The sequence below is a fragment of the Molothrus ater genome, chromosome 3 (genome assembly GCF_012460135.2).
Source record: "Molothrus ater isolate BHLD 08-10-18 breed brown headed cowbird chromosome 3, BPBGC_Mater_1.1, whole genome shotgun sequence".
Classification (NCBI taxonomy): domain Eukaryota; kingdom Metazoa; phylum Chordata; class Aves; order Passeriformes; family Icteridae; genus Molothrus; species Molothrus ater.
In genome coordinates, this window is record NC_050480.2 from 83,741,462 (window position 1) to 83,753,714 (window position 12,253).

Here is a 12,253-nt window from a genome sequence, read left to right on the forward strand (position 1 = left end):
TCCTCACCTGCCGGGGCTCCCCGCCGGAGCCGCCGCCGCCCGCGGCCGCCGCGCCGCCGCCGCTGCCATGTTTGCGGGGCGGGGGCACGGGCAGGGGGGCGGCCCGGCATCGCCGCGACAACAGCACCGGGCCCGCCGGCAGCACCCGCGGCTCGCCCCGCAGCCCCCCGCTGGCACGGGACGGGGTCCCGGGGTTAAGGAGCCGCCGAGCGCCGGCCGATGCTGCGGAGGGCGCGGATGGTGCTGCCCGGCCGCCGGCGGCAGCAGGATGGCTGTGAGGGTAACGCGGGGCGCTCGGAGCTGAAGCCGGACCTGTCCGGGCAGCGGGAGTAGCGGCACCCGCAGAGCGCCACAGATGGCCCGACAACTCTGCAAATGGTCCTGGCGCAGCGCCGTGTACCCTGCCCGTGTGCCTGCCAGTTTATCCACCCGTGTGCCTGCCAGTGCACCCACCTGTGCACCCACCCGTGTGCCTGCCACTGTTCTCACCACCATACCCACCCAGTGTGGCCATCAGTGTGCCTGCCAGTGCACCCACCTGTGCACCCACCCGTGTGCCTGCCACTGTTCTCACCACCATACCCACCCAGTGTGGCCATCAGTGTGCCTGCCAGTGCACCCACCTGTGCACCCACCCGTGTGCCTGCCACTGTTCTCACCACCATACCCAGCCAGAGTGGCCATCAGTGTGCCTGCCAGTGCACCCAGCCGTGCAGCCCCGCGCGTCACCGGGTGTCTGTGACGAAGGACAGGCTGCACCGCCAGCCCCCCAGCCTGGACCACAGGCTGCTCCCCGTGGCCCACGGAGCCCTACGGCCAGGGCGGAAAAGCCTGGTGCATCCAGCTGGAGTCCAGTGAGTGCCAGGAGCTCCCAGTTTGACGGGTGAATGATCCAGATTTAATGTCCTGTGAACCAGCTGGTATTTTCATTGATTCTTTGTTTTCAGACAGATTTGCTAGGATATTTTCCATTAAAATCCCCACCTAAGCACTCCTTTATCCATTATTTTGATCTATGAATTAGGGTCAGATGTCCAAAGAACTGGAAAACCACTCTAAAAGTACCATTTTTGGTTGTTCTCTTGCTTAATGCTGCTATGATTTCACCAGTGAAAGGCTGTAACACTCAAGGATCCCTCCTGACAGACTTGCAGGCCTTGCTGTGACTGCCTGATCCCTTGGGGCTGAGCAGGAGCAGTCAGGCAGCAGCAGGGCTTTGCTGAGGGTTTTTTGGCTGCAATGTGCTCCTACCTGTTTGACTGGAAAAAGGCTCACCCCGGGCAGGAACAGCAGCTCCTGCAGGGCTGCCTGCTGCCTTCAGCTCCCATCAGTGGCAGACACCGATTCAAGATTTTCAAATCAATGAGAAAAGGACTTTTTCTGTCATAAAATGTCCTGTGGAAGCTAACCTCAGAGGCATCATAGTTTTAACTATAAATTCTCTTTTGTTCTGATCCAGGATCTCTGTAATGACTTAGGAATGCTGTGTAGCTAACTATAATTTGTAGCTGACTCCACAAAAGATACATTCACTTTCACTTGGACCTGTAACCGCAGCATTTACACCAGTGCAGTGTTAACTCTCTGTCTTTGAAATGAACTTCACAAAATTATATCAATGAGCATAAAGCAAGTGAACAAGTGTTTGAAGGACTCTAAAAGCCTTTAGTTTTGCAATAAGTGTTCAAACAAAGTCTTCTTTATCTCGTTTTCAATCCCCTCTCTTGTGAGACTAAAAGCTACTAAAAAGTGAAGCACAGAATTTCCTTTCACATCTTGCTTGCATTAATATTAACTGAATCTCAAGAGGGTAGGAGACAAAACACATTCTCCATTATTAAAGACAGATCAGGCTTAGCATGGATTTCCTCTAGAAGGCCAAGTCAATTTATAACTAGTTCTTTAACCTCTCCTTCAAATTTATAAACAAAAGTATTTCTAAGTTATATTGGCAAATGTTTGTGTAACTCTAAGTAGAAAACAACCATTTTATTTTATTTGAATTTTGTATTTAGACCTTGAAATGATCAAGTAAGTTGTCACCATGTGACCCTACTATTTTAATCCAATGCCTTCCTTACGCTATTTTTCTTATTGCTGCCTGAAACACCAGCTCTACCATTGGGCTTAAATCATGGAAATACTTATGATTCTGCTCAGTTTTAGTCTCACTAAGAAATTCACACAGCATTCCCAAAACACAGAAAATTAACTACATGCCTTTGGTCTTCATTTTTTATTAATTTTAACTTATTTTACCCTTAGGTTTTCTTCTAAGATCTTGAACTTCAGTGTGAAAACTTGGCTTTACTTTGGTCGCTGAAAATCAATCCAGTTGACTTTAGAGAGGTGAGAATTCAGTTCACATTTTCTATTTATCTTCAAGACCCCAGGGCACGGCTGAGTGTTATCTCATATTCTTCTGAGAAGAATATTATTTTCTGCTGATCTGTTTTACAGATTTGGGCTTACAAATTTATTATTTCCTTTTAAAATTAATTATATACAACTAATAAAATTTGTTTTTCCGGATTAAGAAGCTGACATCTGCCAACTGGATGTGGCTACAGTGAAAAAAAATACAAAACACTTAAATACAAAATTTCTTCCTCTAAGAAACTATATTATCATGTGTCCCTAAGTTGTATTCAGGGGAAAGCTGTGAAATCCTGTGTTAGAAACTTCTTGCATGGTGTTTAAAATGCCGTGAACATCTTCATAAATATCATAAGAAAAATTGATGATTCGTCTTCTGAACTCTGATCCTGTCTCCCTTAAGGGAGCACAGATTTGGGGGAAAAAAGTGAGAGAAGTAACAGAAAATGCAGCCTTTGTCTCTGACTCCCAAGGAGTACTGAGCTGTTTTGAAAGCAAAGCCAGACAACATGGTTTTAGCAGCCACTTCATGACCTGGCAAAACATTATGCTGCTGAAAAATATGTTTCTCCTTTCCTCTTTTACTCCAGGCTCTGACCCAGGAGAGAAAAGGATGGAGTTCTTTTGCTGGCCTAAACCAGGCTCTCAGGAGACAGAGAGCAAAAATGAGAAAAGTGAAGAGCAGTAAGGAGGTGATCCCCTGTATCATCCCACGTAACTCCATGACACTTAGTGGCTTTAGCATTCTTCAGTGACTCCAGGCTGCAGGACCTTTGCCAACCTTGCTGTGGCTGCATGAACACGACTGCAGTGCTGCTGTTCCAAGCAAGACACAAGAACAGACCCACGTTGTGCTAGAGATGACACATCCAGCACTGCTGCCACCACTGCCAACCTTCTCTGCTGCACTTGGTGCTCAGACCTCAGCCAGGCTGTTGGAGACCATGCTAGAAGGATGAGATTTGCCACTTCACAGCTGTGTTAGGCACACACCACAAGCATTAGGGACACATCCCTCTCCCCCTGCAGGGACCCATTGTTAGCCATTTCATGGTAAAAACTGTCTTTAGAGCACGGTGCCAGAATACAGCACAGGCACTGCAGTATCTGTATATCCACTCCTAGATTCCTCCCCCACGTGTTTTCCACCTTCTGGACACTGATAGTGCCAGAGTACCAGTCTGGAATTTATCTCATGAAAGTCTAAATGTCTAGATGTCATATCTCTGTAATTCTCCCTTTCTAACTTGTGGATAGCAACACTGTGTTGTTTTGCCTTTTTCATCTTGGTTTTCTAGAGTGTTTACTCTGGACATCTACCTACAACTGCATCTAAGTTCACAAAAATAAGCAGTACCAGGGCTGTCTATATCTTTTGAACTGCAAAAAGGGAGGAAGATTCAGCAACTACTAATACCAGAGTTCAGGGCAAAACTCTCTTCTTCCTGTTTTCCCCCATGCTTCCTAGCAGTTCCCTAGCCAGCTTCAAGCTAAAACATATGTGTTATGTATGAGAAAATACATATTGTGTGATACAATAGAGTTTTTAGGAATATGATTTCTGGATGACTACAGTACATGAGTTCTGAAAGTCATCACGAAGTCCAAGCTCACTCAAATGCAGTACTTACATTTCACTTATATATACATAGGTGTGTAAGTCACATTTATTACATAAAAGCTGTTCTAGACAATTTGAAAAGTGTTGCATTCTACTCTTTTGAGATTTTAGTATAATTCTTATTTAAAACAGAGCATAAATCTTGCTGGTTTAGGAGCCAGAAAACACCCCAAGATGGTCTAACCTTCCTTTCTGAACTCTCAAGGTTTACCAATAGAAAGGTGAGGTCCAACCCCAACAAGGGAAAGGAAATATTCTGTTTCTAGCCAAACTCCATTCTCATTGATAGCAAACCCACTTTGATTTGAAATACTGACATGTATAGCAAAGCTGTTTGTGGTTTGGCATGTTAAGTTAGTGAATGTAGGTCTTTGTCCAAAGAAAATGTGTAAGAGAGAAAAGCAAAATACTTTTGGAAATTAGAGTTATTTTAAAAATTGACAGCTGGTTGAATCAACTGTAAGTCAGTTCAAGAAATACCAAGAGTCCTGGAGGAAGCAGATTATTGTGTGCAAATGCATGCTAAATTAATTTATACTTTGTCATTACGATTTATTATAGAGATTTTTTGTCCCCAGGGATGACATAGCAAAAATAGAAGAAGGCCAGAACTGATGACAAAGACACTCATACATGGAAAAATACTGTTATGAAGATAGATGAACAGTGTGCTTTAAACCAGAAGGAAATGGAAAAAATGTACAGAGAAAAAGACTGGAAAGGTGGATAGAACTAATAGAATTGCTTCTTCTCATCAGATATAAACAAGGAAGCATCCATTTAGACAAAAGATAATGCATTTATAACTGAAAAAGGAAATAAATGTTTTTCAACAGTGTAATTGCACACTGTGCAAATTCATTTCTGAAGAATGCCATTGAAGTTGTATTCAAGAAACAGGAACTTCATGAGGAGAACAAGAGCATCAGGTAGCACAAGTAAACCCAAAGAAGCAAATAGGATTAGGCTCAGATTTCAAGTGTTATGCTAATTTTCAGTAGATTTTAATAAAATGAAAATATATTCCATTATTTTCCACTGCAGGATTTCTTGCTGCAATGTACATCAAATTGGCAGTGACCTCTATTATATAAAACACACCACTACCTAACCTCTCTGATCTTACATCCCTTTTCTTTTTTACAAGTCTTTTCAAAAATTTTTCCTAGACAAATAAAAGTTAAAATAAAATGACCTGAAACAGTGCTGTTCTCTGCAATATCTACACTGGATAGAAGTGCACTCAGAAGATTTCAAGTACTAAGATTTCATTGTCTTCAGGAAACAAAGCCAAAGTAGGTGAAATTCTCTGTTCTTTGAGGGATGCTGTATTTTATATTATGCCTATCACAAACTTTTTCAAGAAATCTAGTGCAGTTAAAACTTTTAATTACCAAAATCTAATGAAAATGAACAATTTGGAGATTAACTTTTGAATATTTAAGCCACAGAGTATGTAGTTCAACTCATGAGAACACTCTGATGAGTTTGCCCAGACTGACTTGAGAAGAGTAAATGTAATCAAACATGCACCATCTTCTAGACTACTCAGTGATCTGTTTGGCAGGGAGTTAAACCTAATGAAACCTCCCCAGCATTTTATTTAAGTCAACAGTAAAACTTGGATTGCAGATTCAGGCCTTCTCTGCCTGGTGAACTGGCGATCTCAGCCTGAGATATTTTCATGGATACACCAGCATTCCAAACAGGCAAAGGTCTCCAAGTAGGGCCTTTGTTTTGTAGTTCCACAATTTTCTGAAGGAAACAAAGTGTGCTGGGAGGAAAAGGGGACTGTTTCTCCCCCACACAGCTATCTACCAGAGCAGTAGCTCTGACCCCGAGTGACATGACTGGACTGCAGGAGTCTGCCAGGCTATAGCAGACATGGCCTCAGTTTTCTCTGGAGATCCAACTCTTACCTGTAGTTTTGATCCAAATTTACAGCACAAGGACACTGAAGAGCTCAAGGCTCACCTCCAAGTTCTCTTCTTGCTCAGAGCATTGTGAAGCCAGTAGTCACAAAAAAAAAAAAATCTCCAAAAGGATGGACAGCAGAAAGAGATTAGCAAAGAAAAATATGGTAGAAAATTCCAGTTCAGTGCTTATTCTGCTGGTTAACATCAACAGTGGGAAGATAACAAAGGAAACTACTCAGTGTGAAGGGGGAATCTCAAGGCACCGGAATATGACTCTCCTGGGACCAATTATTCCTCAAGTATTTCTCAGTGACACAGTGAGCACATAAGCTCTCACTAGACCCAGCAGAAAGGAGCAAATTTTTTTAAATTAAGTCCTGTTTAAACCATGTTAGCTGTCTTTCTCCCTCTTAGAGCCAGGTGCTAGCCCAACCATAACCAACTCTCCAAGCCCTTTGTGCAGAAGGGGCTAGAGGAAAAAAAGAAATACGAGGACAAGAAGTGATTCCAGAGGACAAAAAAAGATTAAAAGGAAAATGTGTGAGTGTGTCAGACTCAAAAGTAGATTGATGGGCACTGGAGGAGGGCAGCCCCCAACAACATCAGTCACTCCTGGAATGTGTCCAGGGAAGCCATGGTTGCTGCCCACCAGTGCTCTCTTTGTCAGCATGAGGAGATGAGGGACTGGAAGCAGATGATGCAGTTGGCAGGGTACCCTCATTGGGTTTGTGTCTTGGTGGCATGAAAGGCCACTTTGGCTGTAACCAGGAGCAGACTGATGAATAGGTCTTGTGTTTACTGCCCATTGTGTTATAAACATCTCAAGTGGTCATTAATGAAAATGTGTTGGAAGAATAAATACTCTTTAATCTAGGCAGAAATGAAATACTGTTCTGCAGTGAGCAAGCCTGCTTTTTTATATGTCATGTATGATTTAAGACAGAATTTTGTTTATTTGTAACTTCTATTCTTCCCTGACATTTAAATGTTCTTTATTTGTTGTACTAATAATGGGCTTCAGATGTGAGAAAACAAATTACATACTTCTTTTGTACTGCAACTTCAGTGCAATGATCTGAAAGTACTCACATATTAGTGAATTAATCCTGACAACATATTAGTAAAAAAAAATTCTTCATAGCTGAAAACTCTGGCTTACCTTCTTTTTGCCTCTTTTTCGAAGTTTGCTGTTACTGGAATAAAACAACAAATCATGATTAATAATAAAGCACTATGTATGCTTGAAGCCAAAATACACAGATTTTCCAGCAAGCACTGTCAGATCTTTTACTAAACAAGCAGCAACATCCTGACTTCACATTCTTGCTGTTTATCCACTAACCCATTTTCTTTGCCAGTTCCACATCTACACTAACAAGCACTGTTGCAGAGCTGTCACCAAGTAGTCATGGATTGTGTACCTACAAATACATTTTTTAAGTGATCAAAACCTCAAAATATTCTCATCTGAGTGATACAACCTTCCCAAAGCCACAGAAGCTTTTATCAAACCTACAGAATAATAAGAACATAGATATTGCCTCATTTATATATTTCTTAACAATTTTCCAGTTCCACAATGCCCTGTTCCCTCAAAGCAATTGTCCCACTGTGGTTTTGTTTTCTATTGCTTTGCATTGATCAATGTAATACGAAAACTTCACATCTGAGAAAGACTTTTTATTTTCTCCACTGCTAGCACAAATCACAGGCAGGCAATCCTTGCCTGACATGCTTTGGGAAGACACCTAAATACCATGCTTCTGTCTGCAGAGAAAAAGTGTGAATATCCTCATGCTGGAGAGATGGGAAGGTGTAAGGCTGTTTATGTAGCAATAGCCAGGTTTGTGAGGAATACAGAAGAGATGCAAACCAGAGAATGAGAAGCAATATTGCTAAAAGACAAACATCCTTCTGAAACAGTAAGGGGATATTTGTTTCAGTATGGCTGAACCAGGCCAAAAGTCCATTTGCCCCAGCATCCTGTCTCTAACAATGATGTTTAAGAAAAGAAACAAGGCGTGGAGCAAGTCCAGTGTGGTACTTCCCATGGCATGTCCTGCCAGCATCAGCTTCCTGTTCTAGAGACTGTGTCAGCATTTTCGGTTTTAAAAAGCCTGTTCCACGAGTTTTCACTATGGATTCAACTTTTCTCCATAAAATGTATTTACTTTTCTTTTTTTTTTCTTTTTAAATGTAATGAGGAAGAAAACCACATAGAAAACTTTGCTTTTATGCAGGAGAAGTTAAGAATGGTACTAGCGTGATGGGAAACATTATGTGGATCACCTGGTCATATTCCTATCAGTGGAACAGTGCCATCCACTGCAAAAAGTCCCCCTGTATGTCACTGCAGGACAGCTCTGTGCCCATCTGAGCAGCCCCTTTGTTTCCATCCATCTCTGCCCACAGCCAGGGTGCCCAGCACTCAGGTGTGCTTTTGCTCAAGCATAGACCTTCAGGGGATAATGGAATTTACAGTAATTTAACTTTCTCTTGCTGGCAAGGGATAAAGGTCAAGTCCAAACAGCCCATTAAGCATCTCAAGTGTTATTGTTATTATATGGTACAGACACATAATCTCCTGCCCTTTTAAACGTTTGGCAATCTATAATCTGTGACTATGAGAATGTCAGTGGAGTCCAGAGTCTGAGAAATGTACTTGGTTTCTATTGTAAGGAAATATACAATTATTGTTTCTATTGTAAGGAAATATACAATTATATATAGTATATACAATTATATATAGTATAGAGGCATACTATGGATAATGCAATCAAAGGCACTGAGAAAATTAAAAGGTGGAATGGCATTGGAAAAAGTATAAATACTAGCTAAGCAACAAAACTGTCCCAAATGCCTAACAGATGGAGTTAGAGTTATGGCTCATGAAATTATGACCATGTATTTTCTACAGAATACTGTAGAAAAAAACTTGTTATTAATGAAATTTGAAAATTTAATATAAATGCAAGGTATTGTCATCTCAACAAAACTGCACATGAATCTCTTATTCAGAACAAAAAAAATTTGCAGTTAAGAATTTTGCTTACTGTACTTTGGAAGTCTTTAAAATATGGATTAAATTATATTTACTCTTTACATATATAGTTTTACTGTTGATTTGACCTTGATTTCAGTTTGTTTACTTTGCTTCTGATATATGCAAAATTAAAGTAAAGGCGCTTTAATTCTGAAGCTGTGTCCACAGAGGATTAAAGGCGGTTTTACTAATACACTTCCAAGTCACACCTGTAGGTGGTTCAGATCATTTTCCTGAATGCTTCTGTATAATCAAGGCTGGTGTGACATGCTAATATGGGAGACTGCTGTAGTCCTGGATAATGAGAGTCAGGAAGAGAGCTATAAATATTTCTACAAAAGTTATTACTCAGTTTTGATTATTAATTAGTTTTCTAATAAAGTATGCAGGAGTCAGTGGCATTTGCCTAAATTTCCCTGGAGTATTTGCCATTCCTATTAATTTTCTTTAGCATGAAAAAAAAGAGTTCCCATGGACAGGCTAATGATGCAAGATGGAATTGTGTTTTTCTTTCTATGCTTAGACCAAGTGGCTGAAACCTTGACCTCATTGATGTCATTGATAAAGTTTTCCCTGACTTTAGCAGAGGTGTATTTTAATTCAAAATAACTTCATACAGAAGGGAGAGGAAAAAACCTGTGTATGTGCAGTGTAGAAATATCAATGTAATCTAAAGAGGTATTTTATCAGATTAGTTCTTGGTTTCTCGTTTATGCCTTTGAGATCAGTATTAAAAAGAGATTTTGTTCTCCAGTTAAATCTCACAAGAGAAGGATTCACTTCAGTTGGTTCAAAACCTAGTTAAAGGAGTGATTTTTTTTCATATCTCTTTCCTCTTGATCATAGCAGTACCTAACCTGAAAGGAGACCTTGGGCTAGACCCATTTCTTCTGACAGGCATTTATCTAAAATGTTACTGAACAATTATTTGAAATAAAGGGCATAAAAAAATCTTGTGGGTGTTGGAACAGGGTCTTAAATTCTCTTTTGGTATTATTTATCTGATTGTGTAGATTATTTAAATTTAGACAACCTGTTTACAGAAATTTAGAAAGCAGTCTACATGGCTGAGCCTTTTCAGTTTTAGTAGAACTGTGGAATCATGAAGGTTTTCTTATCTCTAATCTCAGCCTCAGTGACAATAGTTTTCTTATCATTTGGCTATTCCAAAAGCAAGGTAGTAGCATGAAAAGCCAGTGTGGATCCCCCAAGAAACTGGCAGCTTGCTACTTTACAATTTCCTTCATGTATCCCCAGTGAGATGCAATTCTACAATAATCTAGATCTTCCACCTTTTTTACAGCACCTAAAATTTTAGATCCAAATAAAATTTTCCCCAGGTGTTCACTAATAACACACTCAGTTTTACTTAACAGAAAGGTCTACTGTAGAGCAAGTACAGGTGAGAGTTACTTTCTGAAAGCTTACATTGCTTCTTGTGTGTTATGCTTAGTGTAGGCCAGGTACCAGAGACTATGTCCCTTATGTTTGGCAGTAAGGGAATATAAAGTTTGCTTTAGCCACAAGGGGCTTATGCCAATATAGGAATTCAGTTTAAGCTAAAGCTGGAGAGATTTATACTGGCTGAGAATTTGCTTATGCTTTAAGAAGCTTACTTTTATTTAGAGAGTTCAGAGATTTTAGGAAAGGCTTCAATTAGAAGAGTTTATGTTTTGTATATTTGCATACCAGTACTTATTTTTAATAAGAATTTTTTAACTTAAATTTGCATGGTTCTTATTCAGATTTAAAATAATGTAATTTAAAATTTTTTCCATAGCTTTCCCTGCCTTTATTCCATCCACTGTTGATGAGTTTGCATGTTCACCTATTACAGATATACTGTAAAGTCACTAACTTATTTGAAATTCCACTGTATTTCCCTCCTGACTTTAGGAGGCTCAATACATACTTTACATAAATCCTTTTTCTTTTAATACCATAATAGTTTTCTATATAGTTGTCCATTTGGCCAGGAATTTATATTTATTGCAAACCACAAAAGAAAAAAAGCATCAGTTGCTCGGAACTAAGAAATTCATATGCTTCAGGAAAGGTGAAGATTGATATCAAAATGAATAAACTTACATTTCCTATGAGGGGAAATGTTTAGATTCAGAAATAGCATTGCCTGCTGTGTCTTGTATTGTGTCTGTTGTGCTGTGGTATAGTGCTGTAATCTCATCATTCTGCTTCTGCAAAACTGTTTTCAAAACTTCATATTTGATTTGGCAATTCCCCATTAACCTCAATGTTGATCTTGAAGGTAAGCAGCCATTATGTGCACCTACAAAGTCAGTCATCCTGCATTTTGCTTAAGAACTACCTAGGAAGCAGAATTCACTTTGAATTTCAGAGCAAATAACGTTGGTTTAGCTGTCCTGTGCAAGGTTTCTGGATGAGCTCAGTAGCATAGGAACCTGCAGTTGATCAGGTTGCCACTGCCTTCAAAGGCAAGCATTGAACTGTTTCAGATGGTACATGATAGCTCAGCCACCAAATTAATTATTTTTACATGATAGATGTTAATGACCCTCTACTGTTCTTTGCAAAGAAAGGCTTGGCATCTTGATGTAATATTGCACCACATCTTTTTTGTGTACACTGATGAACCCCAGTGAGGTAATTTCAGAGGGAAGGCAGCACATCCCATTAACCTGTGCTGGGATTGGGTACCTGGTGTTCTGCTAAATCCTAGTTTGCAATCCAGAAAGTTTAAACTTTCATCACAGTTTAAGCTAAATCACCAGCTCCCTAACTACAGAGTCTGCAAGTTCCCTGCTCTGCAGCATCCCTGGGTGTCACAGTGCCTGGTTGCTGGGAGATGGGAAGCTGCCACTTGCTCCCTCATCAGCCCAATATTAAGAAGAAAACAATCTCCTTTTTGCTAGTCTCCTTCAAAGAGATTTTGGTTGCCTGGTGCTCAGTAAGTCCTTTCAGCCTGCACAGAGGCAGCAAGGGTGATGTCCTCTGATGGGTGACTAAGCACAGAGACCCAAGGGTGGCACATCAATTCCAAGTTTTTTCAGTGACCAGTGTGCCCATCTTACAAGTATTCATCATGCTGCTGAGAAGATTGCCACAACAGGCAGGACCTGAGCCCACAAAAATGAGGAATTCCTTTCATAATGCTTCTATAAACATCTGGTTTCTGTCTAGCAGAGGTCATGTGCCTCTTCGCCACCACTGCAAGAAAGAATGAGAATTTGTTTAGGTAGCAGGTACTTGAATGTATAAAATTTTAGATATTTTTTCTTTAATTACTTGATTCTTGCTTTTTTTTTAGAGATCTGGAGG